Source organism: Neovison vison, chromosome 5, assembly GCF_020171115.1.
Source record: "Neovison vison isolate M4711 chromosome 5, ASM_NN_V1, whole genome shotgun sequence".
Lineage (NCBI taxonomy): Eukaryota > Metazoa > Chordata > Mammalia > Carnivora > Mustelidae > Neogale > Neogale vison.
Window position 1 is genome coordinate 87,981,258 of NC_058095.1, and position 17,899 is coordinate 87,999,156.

Consider the following 17,899-nt stretch of genomic DNA (forward strand, 5'->3'; position numbering starts at 1 on the left):
ATTTTCTCAGCCCCATGTATTGAAAAGAGAGTTTCTCCATACTGATCTGTAATATCACATTTTTTCATAAACCAGGTAGCTACATATATGTGGTTTTATTTCTGGACTCTCATTCTGTTTGCCTATTCTTGCAACGTGCCACCTTAAATACTATAATTTGGGAAAGTCTTGCCTTCTTGTTCTTCCTCAGAATTATTCTTGGCCCTTTACATCACCATATAGGTTGTAGAATCAGCTCATTACACATACATACTGACAACTTCCCTGCACCCACAAAATATATACACACACCAACCTGTTAGGATAGTGATTGGGAATACATTGAATTTATAGATAGATTAGTTTGGAAAGAATTGAAATATTTTAAAATTGAGTTTTCTATTCCATGAATATAGTGCATCCTTCCATTTAGTTAGGTCTTCGTGTGTGTGTGTGTGTGTGTGTTGGCAGGGGGAGAGAGAGAAATTGAGATAGATCTACCCCAATATATCTTTTCATCCATCCATTTTTGAAGTTTTTTTAACATTCTCTATAAATATCTTACACATATTTTGTTAAATTTGTTCACTGACATCTGACATTATTTTTATGCTGTGGCAAATACAATTACATTCATCTTCTATTAAATTGGAACTAAATAAACTAAAACTATATTTTTTATATTAAAAAATATAAAGAGTGTTTTTCTTTTCTTTTCTTTTCTTTTTTGAGAAAGAGAGAGAGAAGGAGAGAGCAGGGTGGGGATATGTGGGAAGGGGCAGAGGAAATGGGAGAGAGAGAATCTTAAGCAGGATTGATCTCACAACCCAGGATCATAACCTGAGCTAAAATAAAAAATCAGATGCTCTAACTGACTGAGCCGCCCAGGCATCCCTACACAAAACTTTTTAAGACTAAAGTTAACTAGCATTCCTAATTTCTACCAAGATGATGCAAGGATCCTAAGATACTTTATTTCAGTCCTCACTCATATATTTAAATTGCTTTTCAATTTTATAAAACTTGATTATTATTGTTTTATGCAGTCAGTGTTTATTTCCTTTTTTTCATTTCTTTACATTAAAAAAAACTTCATTTCCTTTGTAGCTTAGATCTTCCATCTGTGATCATTTTCCTTATTCTAAAGTATAAATTTAGAATTTGCTTTAGTATGGATCATGGCAAACTCAATCTGTTTGTTTGTTTGTTTGTTGGAAAAATGAATTTGCCTTCCTACTCTTATTTTCTGGAAGATATTTTTTTCCTGGGAGAAGTATTTTATTTATTTATTATTTATATTCATTTTTTGAAAGTTTTTTTTCCAGGTAAACTCTACACCTAGCATGGGGCTCAAACTTACAACCCTGAGACCAGGTGTCCTATGCCGCACTGACTGAGCCAGCCAGGTGCCCCTGGGAAAAGTACTTGAGATTGTCAGTTGTTTCTTTCTGTATATGGAAGATACCATTGCAATGTTACATGGCTTCTATTGCTGATAAGAAGTCTATCGGAAGTTTAATTGTTGATCTGCTGGAGGTAATTTGTACTTCTATTCTGGATGCTTTAAAAATCCCCATTTTTGTCCTTGGTGTTGCCATAATGAATTCACCATAGTGAGCCCGTAGTTCACTCGCCTGTGTCTAGAGTTGGATTTCTTTTTAATATACTTGGAATTCGCTGGTTGCTTTATTCTGTGGATTGGTGTTATCATGCATTCTGAAAAAGAAATTGAGGCATTATCTCTTCAGATATTATCTTTGCCAGAGTCACTCTCCTTCTCTCTTATTCTTGGGAAACTATGATCAAGTTTGCTTTAGATTTTTTAATTCTTTCCTTCATTTTTCTTAACCTCTTTTCATATAATCTTTTTGTCTCTCTGTATTCCTTTTCTTTGTGGATAATCTTCTTTGAGTAACTTCCAGTTTTCTAATTTGTTTTCTAATTTTCTAATCTGTTAAACTCACCCAATGAGCTTGCCACTCCAATTTTTGTATTTCAGTTGTAGAACTTATATTTGGTTCTTCTTCATATTTCCTATATCATTCAAAAATCGTTTTCCCATACACTGCAGATGTTTTAAGGGTCTTTAATTTCTTGAAATAAAACACTTGCTTTATAAACAAAGCCTGATAATTATAAAATCTTTTATTGCCATCAGGTTGTAACTGCCAATGATCTCTTGAGAATTGTTTCCTCGTGTACTAGTTTTGTTGTTGTTGTTGTGATGAATTGTTTTCTTTTGACAACTAACTTTGAGTATTATTTGAAACCTATCATAGAGAGACAGTCCAATTAAAAGAATTTGTATTTGCTGTAATAAAATTCTTAGGCACTACTAATTTCAAGCACTTTCAATTAGATGCACAGCTTGACATTTGGGAGAAGTTTTTTGGCTAGTAAGAATATAGGTCGCAAGGGGAGACTGGGTGGCTCAGTGGGTCAGGTCATGATCCTGGGGTCCTGGGATCGAGCCCCGCATTGGGCTCTCTGCTCTGTAGGGAGCCTGCTTCCTCCTCTGTCACTGCCTGCCTCTCTGCCTACTTGTGATCTCTGTCAGATAAATAAAGAAAAAATCCTTAAAAAAAAAAAAGAATATAGGTTGCAAATCCATCTATTAACTTTTTGTGGTTGTAATATATCCAAGACAGGCAATTTCTCAATGTCAATGCAAATTTTCTGATGTATTCTATGGTTTGGGTTGGTTGTATTTTTTTATGTCCCTGGCTTTATGTAGGAAGAGTACCTCATTAGACTCCCCATTCATTAGGCCCTAGATTTTAACTTCTGCATTTTATGTCCTGTAAGGAATATAAATAGCCCATTTGCCACAATTTCACTATTCTGCTTACCTCTCTGGGTGTACACTTTCTTATAGTGTATAGTGTATAACTTCTCAACTCAAAATGCTAACAAAACAGGAGGCTGGTTACTGAGATACTAGGAAACAAGCTCAAGAAATAATTCCAGCCCATGATTTAACTCTTTGAAGAAATAATCTTTGTTTCCTCCTTGGGTCTTGAAGATTGTTTAACTATCATGAATGACACAATAACTATCTGGACCAGGAAGTTCACACCATCAGACTATCTCAGTGGAAACAAATGGTCATTGATGTTCTTCACTCCAGAAAGGCAGCAGTACAGGAGACAAAAGTTTGGGAAAAACTAGCCCAAATGTGTAAGACCACAAGAGATGTCATCTTTGTATTTGGATTCAAAACCCATTTCAGTGGTGCCAAGACAACTGACTTTGGTATGACTTAGGATTACTTGGATAATGCAAAGAAAAATGAACCCAAAAATTGAGTTGCAAGACAGAGGATGTATGAGAAGAAAAAGACCTCATGAAAACAGTGAAAGTAGTGCAAGAACAGAATGTAGAAACTCAGGGGAACGACAAAGCCAATGTTGGTGCTGGCAAAAAGTGAACTGGAGATTCAACAACAGAAGGAGAAACACTTGGCAGTGACTTTATCTGTGGTGATTGTGCAGATTTTTGATGAGAGAATTAATAAACCAGAAATTAAAGAAAAAAATAAAAGTATCCTTATGATCCCTATAATGTACCTAACCACAGCAAGGACAAACACCCACCAGAACAAGAGATGTGAAACATCATCTCAAATAATCAAACTATTTACTAGTAAATGGGTACATTCCTATTGCAACTTGAAGGTACATGCTATAAAATAAATGAACTATGGATTAAAGTCATTTGGAGAATCCACAAGCACTTTCTCCAAGAAATGCTTCTCCAACCTAAGTATAATTTTTCTGATTTAATTCTTTCTCATCTTTAAAGCTTTTCTGGTTCCTCTCAGTATTTGTCTGACTAGATTCTCAAGGTCTTTACTTTGGAGTGTGCCATAGCAATTTTGTTTCTCAAGGTCAGGTGATAGGTGGCAACTAGGAGAGCTCAGGTCCAGGTCCTGGCTTCACCATAATTCCAAAACTCCTTTGGTTAATGAAATGCAAGTCTGATGGATTATTATTTCTGGATCTTGACTCTGTAAACTGGATTAGCACTTGCAGTCTCTGGACTGCAAAAACAGACTAGAAGGCTAAGACTTGAGCCCTATGGGCTAAGGGCACTTTTGGTCACTTACTGCCCACTAATGTGGGTTTATTCAAGAGTGATAATCTTCTGAAAGCTAAACATGGTGAAAAAGCTAAGTGTATGTAAACTATGTATCTGTATCCAAAACTAATATTTGTAGATGTGGAACTAATTTGTTCATTATTTTTTACAGAGAATAGAGAAAAAAGGTGTAAAATGTGTGTGTGTGTGTAAGTGAAGAAATGCCATTTCTCCCCTAAACTGTGCAAGGCTATAAATCATACTATTTGAGACAATTATGCACGTATTTATTTCCTCTGAATTATAGTTTCACAACACAGTTGCCAAGTATTGGTCTATTTCTTTTTTTTTCCAATTTATTTATTTTCAGAAAAACAGTATTCATTATTTTTTCACCACACCCAGTGCTCCATGCAAGCCGTGCCCTCTATAATACCCACCACCTGGTACCCCAACCTCCCACCCCTCCGCCACTTCAAACCCCTCAGATTGTTTTTCAGAGTCCATAGTCTCTCATGGTTCACAACCCCTTCCAATTTACCCAAAAGCACATACCCTTCCCAATGTCTATAACCCTACCCCCCTTCTCCCAACCCCCCTCTACCCAGCAACCCACAGTTTGTTTCGTGAGATTAAGAGTCACTTATGGTTTGTATTGGTCTATTTCTACTGCAGAGAGTAGTGCCTGGAATTTGTCTGGGTACCTCTGCTATTACTCTGTGGGTTCTCTGTGATTACTTTCAGTGTGTATGCATGGGAAAGGTGCTTGCGGTGGGTGGGAGGTAGGCAGAGGGAGAGGCAACAGGAAATATGAAGAGTAAGAGATTTACCTAAGAAGAATATTTTCAAAAAAAAAAAGAAGAAGAAGAAGAATATTTCCTTATCAGAAAGATAAGTCTGTTAAAGAAATATAGTGTATAAAGCAGCAAATATTTAGGAAAAAAACCCAAATTTTTATTTTTTAAAAGACCAATTTATAATATTAAATTTCATGCTGTTAATAATTCTTGAGTAAAACAATTTTATGTATAGCATGACTAATTCTCATATCAAGATTTAGTAACAATAACAGAAATTTATAGCGCAAGGAAACTTAGTACTTTCCTTCATTTTTAAGAAGAGAAAACAGAGCTAAAAGGTTGACTTGCCAGAGGTCATAGTCAGTGATAAAAAGGCTAGGATCCAGGTCTCATCATTACCTCTCAGATGTCCTTAACACAAATAATTTTGGAAATATTAACTTTTCAAATTTGCAGAGCTTTTCATTTGAGCTCCACAACACATTTTCATATAAGTAATATTTGTAGGAAATATTATAAGCATTGCACCACATCCCAACATGAACATATTTCAAATCTGTACATCTCTAGTTTTAATTCATTTTTTTTAAAGTATGTAAAATATTTATTAAGGGCTTTGCCGACAGAGGCACAGCATAAATAGAATTAAGTCCTCCTGAAATGTAATTAGTGTACACATCAACCAGTTGATAATTCGTGGTGGAAAATGCAGGAACGTGACCTGGGACCGGGCTCCCAAGTCCGAACCTGGGCAAGTCACAGGCGAAGGCTCGCGAAGGCTCGGCTCAGGAGCCATGCCCGTGGCTGCTCTTTCTGCCTGGTCTCTGCAAAGTCTGTTGTTAGGCAAATGCAAAAGTGCAAGCAGGACTTGCTGGACCAACAGCCACCCTGAGGCTGGGGAGCAAGTGGGGGGCACTTAATCCACCCCCTCAAATCCTTGAGCGGTTTTCCACAGCCATGAGAAGCTTCTCCTGTAAATCTTCAAAGGTTTCATATGGAGGTAAGTCAAGGCGATTAAAGCATGTGTGAGCTCTGGGCGGTTTTTCAGGACTCCCCCATTGCTCTACTGTAAACAGCTGAGGACCATTGGAACCATAAAGTTCGGCGAAGCCTTCCACAGGCACTCGGGACGTCCCCGTGACGAACTGCAGTAACCGCATCCGCTTCTCGGCGTCCATGAGCAGCACGGCCTTCCAGAACCACTGAATGACAGGGTGATTTGGGCAGTAGCCGTTCTTGTAAATAGAGTGTCGTCTCCAGTCGTTGACGTCCACGTCGCCGAGGCCGCACATCAGCAGCTCCAGCTCATTTTCATCAAAAATTTTAATCAAATCAATAGGAAGCAGTTCTGTGAACCCCTCCAGGAAGGCGTTCATCTGCTTCTGGACCCCGTTCACAAACCTCCACTGGATGACCAAGTCAATATATTCCCTCTTGTTTTCATTTGTCACCATTATTTCTGACCCATTGGGCTTCAGATCCACTTGGTAGGTCTGTCCCAAGTTTTCTTCATCAATACAGAACATGAGGTCCAGTTCAGTAGGATCATTTTCCAAGATCCATTTCAAAGAGTTGTAGTATTCACTATCCACAGACTCCATGTCATTCAGCGTTATCTGCTTGCCCAACATCATTTTGTAAAATGGTCTAATGAAGAAACCATCTAGAAGATTCCCGTGCAATACTGCCAGACCAGCAACTCTTCCGATAACAGTGAAGTAGGACAAATGGTCTTCGTTACAGAGGCCAGAGTTGGGATTGATCTGAAGCGTGTAGTTGTCCGTGGCAGAGTACTCAAAAAGCCCATAGTAGGGGTTGAACATCTCTTTGGACAGTAGGAAGAACCACTCTCGGGCCACACCCCCAAAGTCAAGACCTTTCTCCGGTTCAAATTCGATCCACAGTCTAGCTTTCAGAACATCTGGTCTTTTCACGGACATAATTCTCCGGTAGGACTCTTCGAAGATGTTATTTCTGTGAAGTTTCATTTCAAACCTATTTGGAATATCAGCAGGTTTCTTTAATTTCTTCCGAAATAGTCATATTTCTGCTTAAATTCTCTGGAGTAAGAACAGCCGGACCCGTAATCGCTGGATTCTGCAGTCTTGGGTCTTCCCACTGAGTCATTTTGCTATTGTGGTCGATATAAAATGTTCGGCCATCCAAGTGAGTTCTTTCTTCCCAACCAGGAGGAAGAGGGCCGAGGTCATTGGGGTTTAAAGATGCCTTTGACCGCATGTGTACTGGAAATTTCAGGCGTGGATCTTCCCACGTTGCAGTCTTTGTGTTGTGGTCAATGAAGAAGGGCCGGCCGTTGGGCGCGATCCTCCTTTCCCAGCCCGGCGGCAGGAAGCTCTGTGTGACTCTGTGTTGTGGTTTGGGGGAGTTGTAGGGTGATGGCTGTGGGGACTGTGGGTTGGAAAGGGGATCTTTCACAGCCCGGCATATGGGCGAGTCCTTGGCGCCCTCCAGCGGGGCGGATAAGGTTGCGTTGGGCGAGCTGAGGCTTCGGGGCCGGCGGATCTGAGGCTCGATTCGGTGGTTGTTACTGTTTGTGGCGGATCCCGACGCACCGTCTTCCGCGAGCTGCACGATGGGTCGAGTCCAAGTTGTGGCTCGATTGTTATGACTGACACAGTATGTGCGTCCCTTAGCATCTTTCCTTTCTTCCCAGCCTGAAGGTAGGCCCGGTGTGGTGTGCGCATAGGCCACTGATGGCGGTGGTAGGTGGCCGAGGACACTGCAGGACCGCAACCTTGAGGACGGCTCTCTCCGAATCAAAGAACCAAACTGCTCCCCTTTGGAGTCTGGAGTGATCTGAAGCCTTCTGCTCAGTTCCTCAGACAGCTCCTGAGGGCTGGTCCGGGACCCCGGAGAGGACGGCGGTGGGGGCCGTGACAGACTGAGGGAGTCTCCAGTGATGGTCACTTCTTCGGAAATGGCCTCCCAAGTCTCTGGGCCTCTCCACCCTCGCCGGCTCGGCTCCAGGTCCTCGCTGATGTGCCTGCGGGAACGGAAGCCCGGGGCGCGGCCTCCTGGTTGATCTGCCTGATGTGTCGCTGTCCGACTCGGAGGACACGTCCATCAGCTTGGTCGGTGCCGCTGAGGGGTCCGGTGGTTGTGGTTGACGTAGTAGGTCCCACCGAGATTGTCCAGCTGCTCTTCCCAGCCGGGGGGGCAGTGGCGGGGGAGGGAGCTCCTCCTGGTGCTGAGAGGCCGAGTCCTTGGAGTCCACCACCTCCCAGCCATGCTCCATGTCATCCCTCTGCTCACTGTCTTCCTCATCCTGACCTCCGTTTCTCGGCAGATAGGCCATTCTCAATCGTAAAAATCCCTTAACTCGAGATTTATGACTTCTTGGTCTAAGGAGAAAATCCTTAAACGTATAGGGTCGCTCCATGGTCGGATCTTCTGTCGGGAGATGACTGAGAGGTATGTCCACCTGTCCCAGGAAGTCGTCCCGTGGCAATCTGTTTTCATCAAATACTTCAGACAGGAGTCTGTGATTAGACGGGTTTACTCTAAAATAAAATTCTTCATTCCACTTTGGGTGCGAGCGAGGCGGAGCAGCCCCGCTCGGCGGGAGAGGAGGGAGGCGGCGGCCCGCCCCGAGCAGCAAAAGCCATGTCGGTATCCCCAGTCCCCACTCCAACCAGGCTCCGGGGCTATGGTTCTCGGCTCCCCCTGCATCCGGGCGCCCAGGTCCCCGCCGGCGCCCCCCTTCCACTTGGCCTGCGCTGCAGGGCGCTGGCCCCACCAGGCCTAATTCATTTTTTTACTAAGGACAGTTAAGAAAAGATGTTTGTATATAGGTATATATTAAGAATGCTGCCTTAGACTATTCTTACCAATTTCATTAACATGAAATATATCTGAGTTACTACAATTTTAAAAATTTACAGCAACCATCAATCTCAAAGAGAGACCTATTTTCTTTTTTTAAGATTTTATTTATTTATTTGACATAGAGAGATCACAAGTAGGCAGAGAGGCAGGCAGAGAGATAGAGGAGGAAGAAGGCTCCCTGCTGAGCAGAGAGCCTGATGCAGGACTTGATCCCAGGACCCTGAGATCATAACCTGAGCTAAAGGCAGTGGCTTAACCCACTGAGCCACCCAGGTGCCCCATCAGAGAGACCTATTTTCTAAAAGTCATACCTTCTAAAATCAAGCAAATGCTGAAAGAGGGGAAGTGAACATGAATCTTTTTGAAAATTACCCAGTACTCTAATAGAAAGTCTTTTACACTTCTACCGGTTTTATTGTTTTCCTCTTTCCCCAAAACTACATATAAATAATATGAGAAAAGTTCATCAGTCCATACAAAGTTTTTAAGCATCAATGTAATACTACTTCATTACAAGTCCTCTGGGTACAGAAATTTTTGGTGTGGACATGGAACAGACTGAAGGAAGTTTCAGTCTTCAAAATGTTAGCTCAGAATAAAGGCCAACATGGGGAGGATGATAAAGTAGTCTGGATACCCTTGATAAAAAGACCAATTTTCAATAAAAAATATGGTGAATACATTTGTATGTTTAAAAATGCACAACTGTTTATGTTAAAAACAAAATAGCTTTTGGGGAAACCTTAATAATGAATTAATCCAATTCATAGCACAGTTTTTATAAGAAAATATTTTCTAGGTTCCTTGTTTGGAGGCTGGGAAACTGTCTTCCTTTTGTCATGGATGATGGCCACTCGCATAAAGGCAACATGGAGGCTCAAGGAATAAGCCCTCCTCTCCAGAAGAACACAGCATGAGCACAGTACAAAGACAGCATTAGTTATGTCTTCATAAGTCAGATGCTCAGAATCAATCCATAATACCTAGACTCATATTACTAGTGAATGGGACAATCTATAATAATGTGATCACAGTGATTACAGGTCTGAGAGGGATAAAATAAAATTTTTCCACCTCATAAAAATCTCACCGGATCATGAACATCTAACTAATTTCTAGTTTATGTCATATATGTTCCAAATCTCATCACCACTGAAATCTTAGGGTACAGGTATTATCATCCTCATTTAGCAGATGAGAGAACTGAGAGACTAAGAGAAGACAAAACTCTGGATGATTGGCACATCTCCAAAGGCAAGAGAAACAAAAGCAAAAATGAACTACTAGGACTTCATCAAGATAAAAAGCTTTTGCATGGCAAAGGATATAGTCAACAAAACTAAAAGGAAATCTATGGAATGGAAGAAGGTATTTGCAAATGACATATCAAATAAAGGGCTAGTATCCAAAATCTATAAAGAACCTACCAAAGTCAAACCCAACAAACAAAAATTCCAGTCAAGAAATGGGCAGAAGACATGAATGTTTCTCCAAAGAAGACATACAAATGGCCAACAGACACATGAAAAAATGCTCATTTCTCATCAACGGGGAAATAGAAATCAAGACCACCTCAAGATACCACCTCACACCAGTCAGAATAGCTAAAATAAACAACTTAGGAAACAACAAATGTTGGTGAGGATGCAGAGAAAGGGAACCTTCTTACAGTGTTGGTGGGAATGCAAACTGGTAGAGCTACTCCAGAAAACAGTATAGAGGTTCCTCAAAAATTTAAAAAGAGAGTTACCCTATGACCCAGAAATTGCACTACTAGGTATTTAACCAAAGGATACAAACATGGTGGTTTGAAGGAGCACCTGAACCCCAGTGTTTGTAGCAGCAATACCTACAATAGCCAAAATATGGAAAGAGCCCAGATGTCCATCAACAGATGAATGGATAAAGATTTGTTATGTGTGTGTGCATGTGTTATATGGAATATCACTCAGCCATCAAAAAGAATGAAATCTTGTCTTTTGCAATGGATGGAACTACAGTGTATTAGCCTAAGTGAAATAAGTCAGAGAAAGACAAATACTATATGATTTCACTCATATGTGCAATCTAAGAAACAAAACAGATTAACATAAGGGAAGGGAAGGAAAAATAAAACAAGATGAAAATGGAGAAGGAGGCAAACCATAAGAAATGCTGAACTCTAGAAAACAAACTGAAGGTTGCTGGATGGCAGGTTGGTGGGGGGAAGGGGTAATAGGGTGATTGGCATTAAGGACATAACCTGATAAAATGAGCACGGGGGTTATATGCAACTGATGAATCACTAAATTCTACTCCCAAAAATAGTAATACAGTATATGCTAACTAAACTGAATTTAAGAATTTTAAAAAGTCTGTGATTCCTTTGCTAAGATGTGCCGAGCTCTATCACAATTGTGTGACTTAAATGAGCTATAAATTCGTGTTCATTCTTTCCTATAGATAATTCTCATTGTTCTTTAGTGTAAATTAACCGAGCCTTATTAAGTGTGGCTAACTGTCAGGCTAAGGATACACAGACAAAACCAAACCCAGAGACCCTCAAAGAGCTCAAACCAGTGGAGAAGTTTAATATATAATCAACCTGTTACAGATTAAGGCGAATCCAATGAAAAGATCACACAGAAGTGGGGTGGTAGCATAGAAGAGTAAAGGATTAACTTCATTTGAATTTTCTGGGGAAGATTCTTATAGAAGATGACTTCTGAGGGGCACCTGGATGGCACAGTCAGTTGAACACCTACCTCCTGTTTTCAGGTCAGCTCATGGTCTTGGGGTTGACAGATGAAGTCCTGTGTCAGACTCTGCACTAAGTGAAGAGTCTGCTTGAGTTTTTCTTTCCCTCTCCTTCTGCCCCTTCTGCTCAGGCTCACTCACTCTAACTCAAATTAATAAATATTTTAAAAAACCCGATGACCTCTGAGATTATTTTTGAGAGATAAAAATGAATGCATGAGATTGGGAAGGGCCAAAGAGCATTCCAAGCATTTGGTAGGTCCTGGAGACTTCTCCCTCCTGGCATGGAATTATAAGCTGTCCCGCACTGCTGGTGTATAAAGTAAGAGTGGGGCCTGTGGGACCTGAGGCTGAAGAGGCAAAGGCAGATTAAAGAACCTCACGTGTGCCTGTTACAGTTTGAATTCAGCATAAAGCCAGTAAGGAATCATTGGTGGGTTTCAGTTCTCGGAGATAAACTATGTACTATATTCAAGTTTGAAACTGATGATTTTGGTAACAGATGGATTAACCAAACACCCTAAAAGGGCCTCTAGATATCATACACGATCTGGCTCCTTTGTATTTCGCCAGCTTGATTTTGAGTCATCCTCTTCTGTCCTCTATCTGGTAACACTAAACCACATTCGGTTCTCTTTTCTGGGCATTTGTACAAGTGGTCCCTTTGCTTGGAAATTCTTTCTTTTCATTTTGAGGGTCTAACACTTCAACTTATCTTTTAGAGCTTAACAGGAAGATAATTTCTGTTGGAAAGCTTGCACTAACCCTCATAAATGGCAGCTATCCATCTACCATGTGGTACTTAGTCTGCTTGTACTTCCCTTCTCAAAGCACTTACTTCACTGTCACGTGACCAACTGCCTGTTGATTTTGTCTCCAGATACTGTGAATTTTCTAAGGGCAAGCTTGATGGCCTGTGTATCTACAATACCTAGTGCAGGGCCTGCAATACAGACATTGTTTGAAAAATAGCTCTTGAATGGGTGCTGAATATGAGGTGTGCAGCTAGCAATAGATCAATTGGGTGACCAATGATAAAGGTCTGAACTGAAGAGGGTTAGGATCAATAAAACTTGGTGACTTACCAGAGTTAAAGAGGGAAGAAAAAAAGGAAAAAGATTAAGTAGTGAAGGGTAGTTACTAATTTTAAGAAAATAGGTAGGACAACACAACCATGGTTGCCTATAAACTCGCTCTCTCTGACCTCTCTCCTATTGCTCCTACCTCAGTTTTCCCAAAATGCGAGACATACTCTTGCTTCACAATGTGCAACTGCTGTTTCTTCATCCTGGAAAAATATTACCCAAATGTCCCCATGGCTTGCTCCCTCACCTCCTCAGGTCAAATGGTAACTGTATCGTGATGACTTCCCTAAGCATCCCACTTAGAATTATAACCCTGTCCACATCTTGGCTCTCCTTAGTTCTCTTCCCTCCTCTATTTTTCCCCACAGAATTTATATCAGACACAACATATTTATTTGCTTTGTCTTTTCCACTACAGATATGTTCCCTGAGGGGTAAATATTTGTTAATTTGTTCACTTCACTACTGTACACTCAGGGCCTAGAACATAGTAGGCATTCAATATATGTTTAATTAATGATTGAACAAGTGAATTAACAGTAGCATCAACATCGGTACAGAGTGGGGAAAAAGTATGCAGAAAATGATTATGTGCACTTTTAAATATGCTCAATTAGAAGAGTCACTGAGAAGAAAGATAAAATTGGAAGAGTAGCAGCGGGACCCTGGGGTTGCTTTATCCCTCAAACAGAGTAGCTCAACATCAAATCATTTTGAACAACTAGGAAATAGATTCGAGGAGTAAGAAAATAATCTGCGTAACTGGAGGGAGAGAAAGTGGCACATGTGAGGTTTGGAGCTATGAACTAGGGGAGAGAAAAGCTGTGGTGCTGGGAAAGGGAGGGGCCATTTATTTAGAGTGAAGCCAGGGAGAGAGGGAGAGGGCAGGAGAAAGAACAGCATGTAGGGTTCCCGCAATATGCTGGGGTGAGGGGATCCCCTGAATGGCACTGAGAGAAATCACTCCCCCTCCTGGAGTACATGTGGAAGAGGGATTTTGCTTTTCTGAGGACAAAAGGCCCCCTAGGAGCCACTGAGTGGCTGTTTAGCAGCAGGGGACAGAAGCATGTGTAGAGGGCAGATATGCGGGTCACAGCTTTCCACTGTGGGGCACAACAGACTCCACTCTGTGTGACTGCTTTGATGGGACAGAATGGTGCTGGGCAAGCTGCAAGCCTCTCCTCCTAGGGAGAGAAGCAGGTCCACACCTTGCTGGAGTTTTCAGTACTGGCCATGGGACCAAGATAAAACACATAACTGTGGCATAGGGTGTGCAGATGGCCAGGCACAGGGCCATTGAGGTGCAGTGATATGATGAAAGCCTGGAACACAGGAGAAGAAGTTGTTCACTTTTTCATCAGGGCCTCCTAAGCAGTAGCAGCTGTGAGTTGTCCCCCAGGTTGAGAGGGTGGGGTGATATGATCTTCCACACATTTCCCCACCACCACCATGGTTGGACTTAAGAGAGAAACAGCACCTTCAGGGGAGGCTCGAGTCCCTTACACCACACCCTGCCCTTGTGCACCCAGCAGGGGCATGTTTCCTAAGGCAGGTCTGACTGTAAACTAGCACAAGGGGCCTCTCCCTCAGAACAACATAGGCTGCCCCACATGGACCAGGTCTACTAATCACAGAGGGCTCTAAAGCATCAGCTTCAGTTCTGGTGGAAATAGGACCAGGGTTTCTTTTCTTAAGAATTCTTTTATTTCTTTATTCTTTATTTTCTTCTTCCTTTGGCATTAGGCTTATAGTTTTCTGTTCATGTGTTGGTTTGTTTCTTTTTTCCTTTGTAGGATCAGCCTTTTTTTTGTTTCCCCCCCTTTTCCTTCCTTCCTTCTTATTATTTGGAATCAGGGTTATAGTTGTTTGTCTGTCTGTTTTTTCTTCCTTTTCCTTTTCTCTTTTCTTAGATCAGCCCTTTTCTGATTTTTAAGTTTTTTTTTTTTAATTAGGCTTATCTTAACAAACAAATCAAAGCACACCTAGTCAAAGGTTCAACCACCTCCCACTGCAAGCAAAGAGGAAGTCTGAGTAAACGGACCTGTGGAAAAGGGCAGCCGAAACACAACATCAGAGAGCACACAGCATACAACAGAAACACTTCTTGAAGTGCAAGACCCTGGACAGTGAGTGACCCCTTCTTAATATAGTATTACTCTCAGGAGCAGGAAACATAACATTCTTTCATGACATGCAAAAGACAGAAACCTAGACATAATGACAAGACAGAGGGATTCTCCCTAAAAGAAAGAGCAGAAGAAATCACAGCCAGGGATTTCTCAAAACAGATATAAGCAATAGATCTGAACAAGAATTTAGAATGTCAGTCATAAGAATACTAGCTGGGCTTGAAAGCAGCACAGAAGACACCAGAGAAATCCTCACTGCAGAGATAAAACTAGTCATGCTGAAATAAAAATGCTATAGCTGAGATGCAGAACCAACTGGATGTAATCACAATGAGGATGGAAGAAGCAGAGAACCAAATAGGTGATACAGAGTTAAAATTATGGAAAATAATGAAGCTGAAAAAAAGAGGGATAGAAAACATCATGAATACAAACTTAGGGAATTTAGTGATTCAACAATGTGCAATATTATCTGTATCACAGGAGTCTCAGAAGAATAAAAGTGTGAAAATGGGGCAGAAAGTTTATTTGAACAAATTATAACTGACAGTTTCCCTCATCTGGGGAAGGAAACAGGCATTTATGTCCAAGAGTCACAGAGAACTCCCCTCAAAACCCAAAAAGAACAGGTCAACACCAAGATATATTAGAGTGAAACTCACAAAACAAAAAAGATAAAGTGAGAATTCTGAAAGTAGCTAGAGGCAAAAGGTCCTTAACCTACAAGGGTGGACACATAAGGTTAGCTGCAGACCTGTCCACAAAAACGTAGCAGGCCAGAAATAAGCAGCATGATATATTCAACACGCTGAATGGGAAAAATCACACAGCCAAGCAGCAAAGCTGCCATTAAGAATGGAGGGAAAGATAAAGAGTTTCCAAGATAAGCACAAACTAAAGGAGTTCATGAACACTAAACCAGCTCTGCAAGTAATACTAAAAGGGATTCTTAGAGCAGAAATAGATACCCAAAGTGACAGGAACTTTTTTAAACCATTTTTAAAAGGAACACAGACAATCTACAGGAACAGCAATTTTACAAGTAATACAATGGCACTAAATTCATATCTATCAATAATTACTCTGAATGTAAATAGGCTCAAAGCTCTAATCAAAATACACACGGATTCAGAATGGATTAAAAAAGAAAAAAAAACAAAACCCACCAAGATGCTGCTTACAAGAGACTCATTTTAAAACAAATGACCCCTCCAGACTGAAAGTGAGGGGGTGGAGGACCAGGCTAATGGACACCATGGTAATGAATCATGCTAGTGGACATCAAAAGAAAGCTGGAATAGCCATACTTACATCAGAAAAACTAGATTTTAAACCAAAGACTGTAGTAAGAGATGAAGAAGAGTACTGTATTATAATAAAGAGGTCTATCCAACAAGCTCTAACAGTTACAAATATTTATACCTCCAACTTGGGAGCAGCCAAATACATAAATCAATTAGTAGCAAATTTAAAGAAACTCATTGATAATAATATGATAGTAGGAGGGGCCTTTGACACCTCACTCACACCAATGGACAGATCATCTTAAGGAGATCAACAAGGAAATAATGACTGAATGACACACAGGACCAGATGGACTTAAGGGACATATTCAGAGCATTTCATCCTAAAGCAGCAGAATACATATTCTTTTTGAGTGCACATGGAACATTCTCCAGAAGAGATCACATACTGGATCGCAAATCAGGCCTCAACAAGCACAAGAAGACTGAGATCATACCATACATATTTTCAGACCACAGTGCTATGAAACTTGAAGTCAACGACAAGAAAAAATTTAGAAGGACCACAAATACATGGAGGTAAAAGAACATCCTACTAAAGAATGAATGGGTTAAGCAGGAAATTAAAGAAATAAAAAAAATAATTGGAAGCAAAAGAAAATGAAAACACAACAGTCCAAAACTTTTGGGATGCAGCAAATGCAGTTATAAGGAATTTTATAGCAATATAAGCCTTCTCAAGAAGAAAAGTCTCAAATACACAACCTTAACTTACACCTAAAGAAGCAGGAAAAAGAACAGCAAATACAGCCCAGAATCAGCAGAAGAAGGGAAATAACTATGATTAGAGCAGAAATAAATGATATATTAGTATAAAAAAAAAAAGTAGGACACATCAATGAAAGTAGGAGCTGGTTCTTTGAAAGAATTAACACAATTGTTAAATCCCTAGGCCAGACTTACCAAAAAGAAAAGAGAAAGGACACTAATAAATAAAATCACAAATGAAACAAGAGAGACCACAACCATTAATGAAGAAATTCAAATAATTATAGGAGAATCTTATAAGCAATTATATGCCAAAAATCTGGAAGAAAAGGGTAAGGTCCTGGAAATATATAAACTACCAAAACTGAAAGAGGAAGGAATAGAAGATCTGAACAGACCCATAACCAGCAAAGAAATTAAATCAATCATCAAAAATAACCCAAAACACAAGGTCCAGGGCTGGATGACTTCCCAGTGGAATTCTACCAAACATTTAAAGAAGAATTAATACCTATTCCTCTGAAGCTGTTTAAAAAAGTAGAAAAGGAAGGAAAACTTCCAAAGTCATTCTATGAGGCCAGCATCATCTTGATTGCAAAACCAGACAAACACCTCATTAAAAAGAATTACAGACCAATATCGCCAATGATCATGTGCAAAGATTCTCAACAAGATTCTAGTCAATCAATTTCAACAGTAAATTAAAAGGATTATTCACCAAGATCAAGTGCAATTTATTCCTGGGCTACAGGGGTGGTTCAATTTCCGCAGGTCAATCAACACGATACCCCACATTAATAAGAGGATAAGAATCATATGATCCTCTCAACAGATGCAGAAAAGCATTTGAAAAAAATACAGCATCCTCCTCGAAGAAAACCCTCAAGAATGTAGGGATAGAAGTGCTCGCTTCGGCAGCACATATACTAAAAGAATGTAGGGATAGAAGAACATACCTCAACATCATAAAGGCTGTATACAAAAGACTAAGAGCTAATATGATCTTCAATGGGGAAAACTGAGAGCTTTACCCCTAAGGTCAGGAACATGATAGGGATGTCCACTCTTACTGTTATTGTTCAACACAGTCCTGAAAATCCTAGCCTCAGCAATCAGACAACAAAAAGAAATAAAAAACATCCAAATTAGCCCAGAAGAAGACAAACTTTCACTCTTCTCAGACAACATGATACTTTATGTAGAAAACCTGAAAGATTCCACCAACAAATTGCTAG

At 40.4% G+C, this 17,899-nt stretch overlaps 2 pseudogenes; both read right to left on the reverse strand.

Annotated features, from left to right (window-relative positions):
• Positions 1-17,899, reverse strand: part of LOC122906938 — a 127,749-nt pseudogene that overhangs the window by 52,066 nt on the left and 57,784 nt on the right.
• LOC122906931 lies at positions 5,773-8,403 on the reverse strand (annotated as a pseudogene).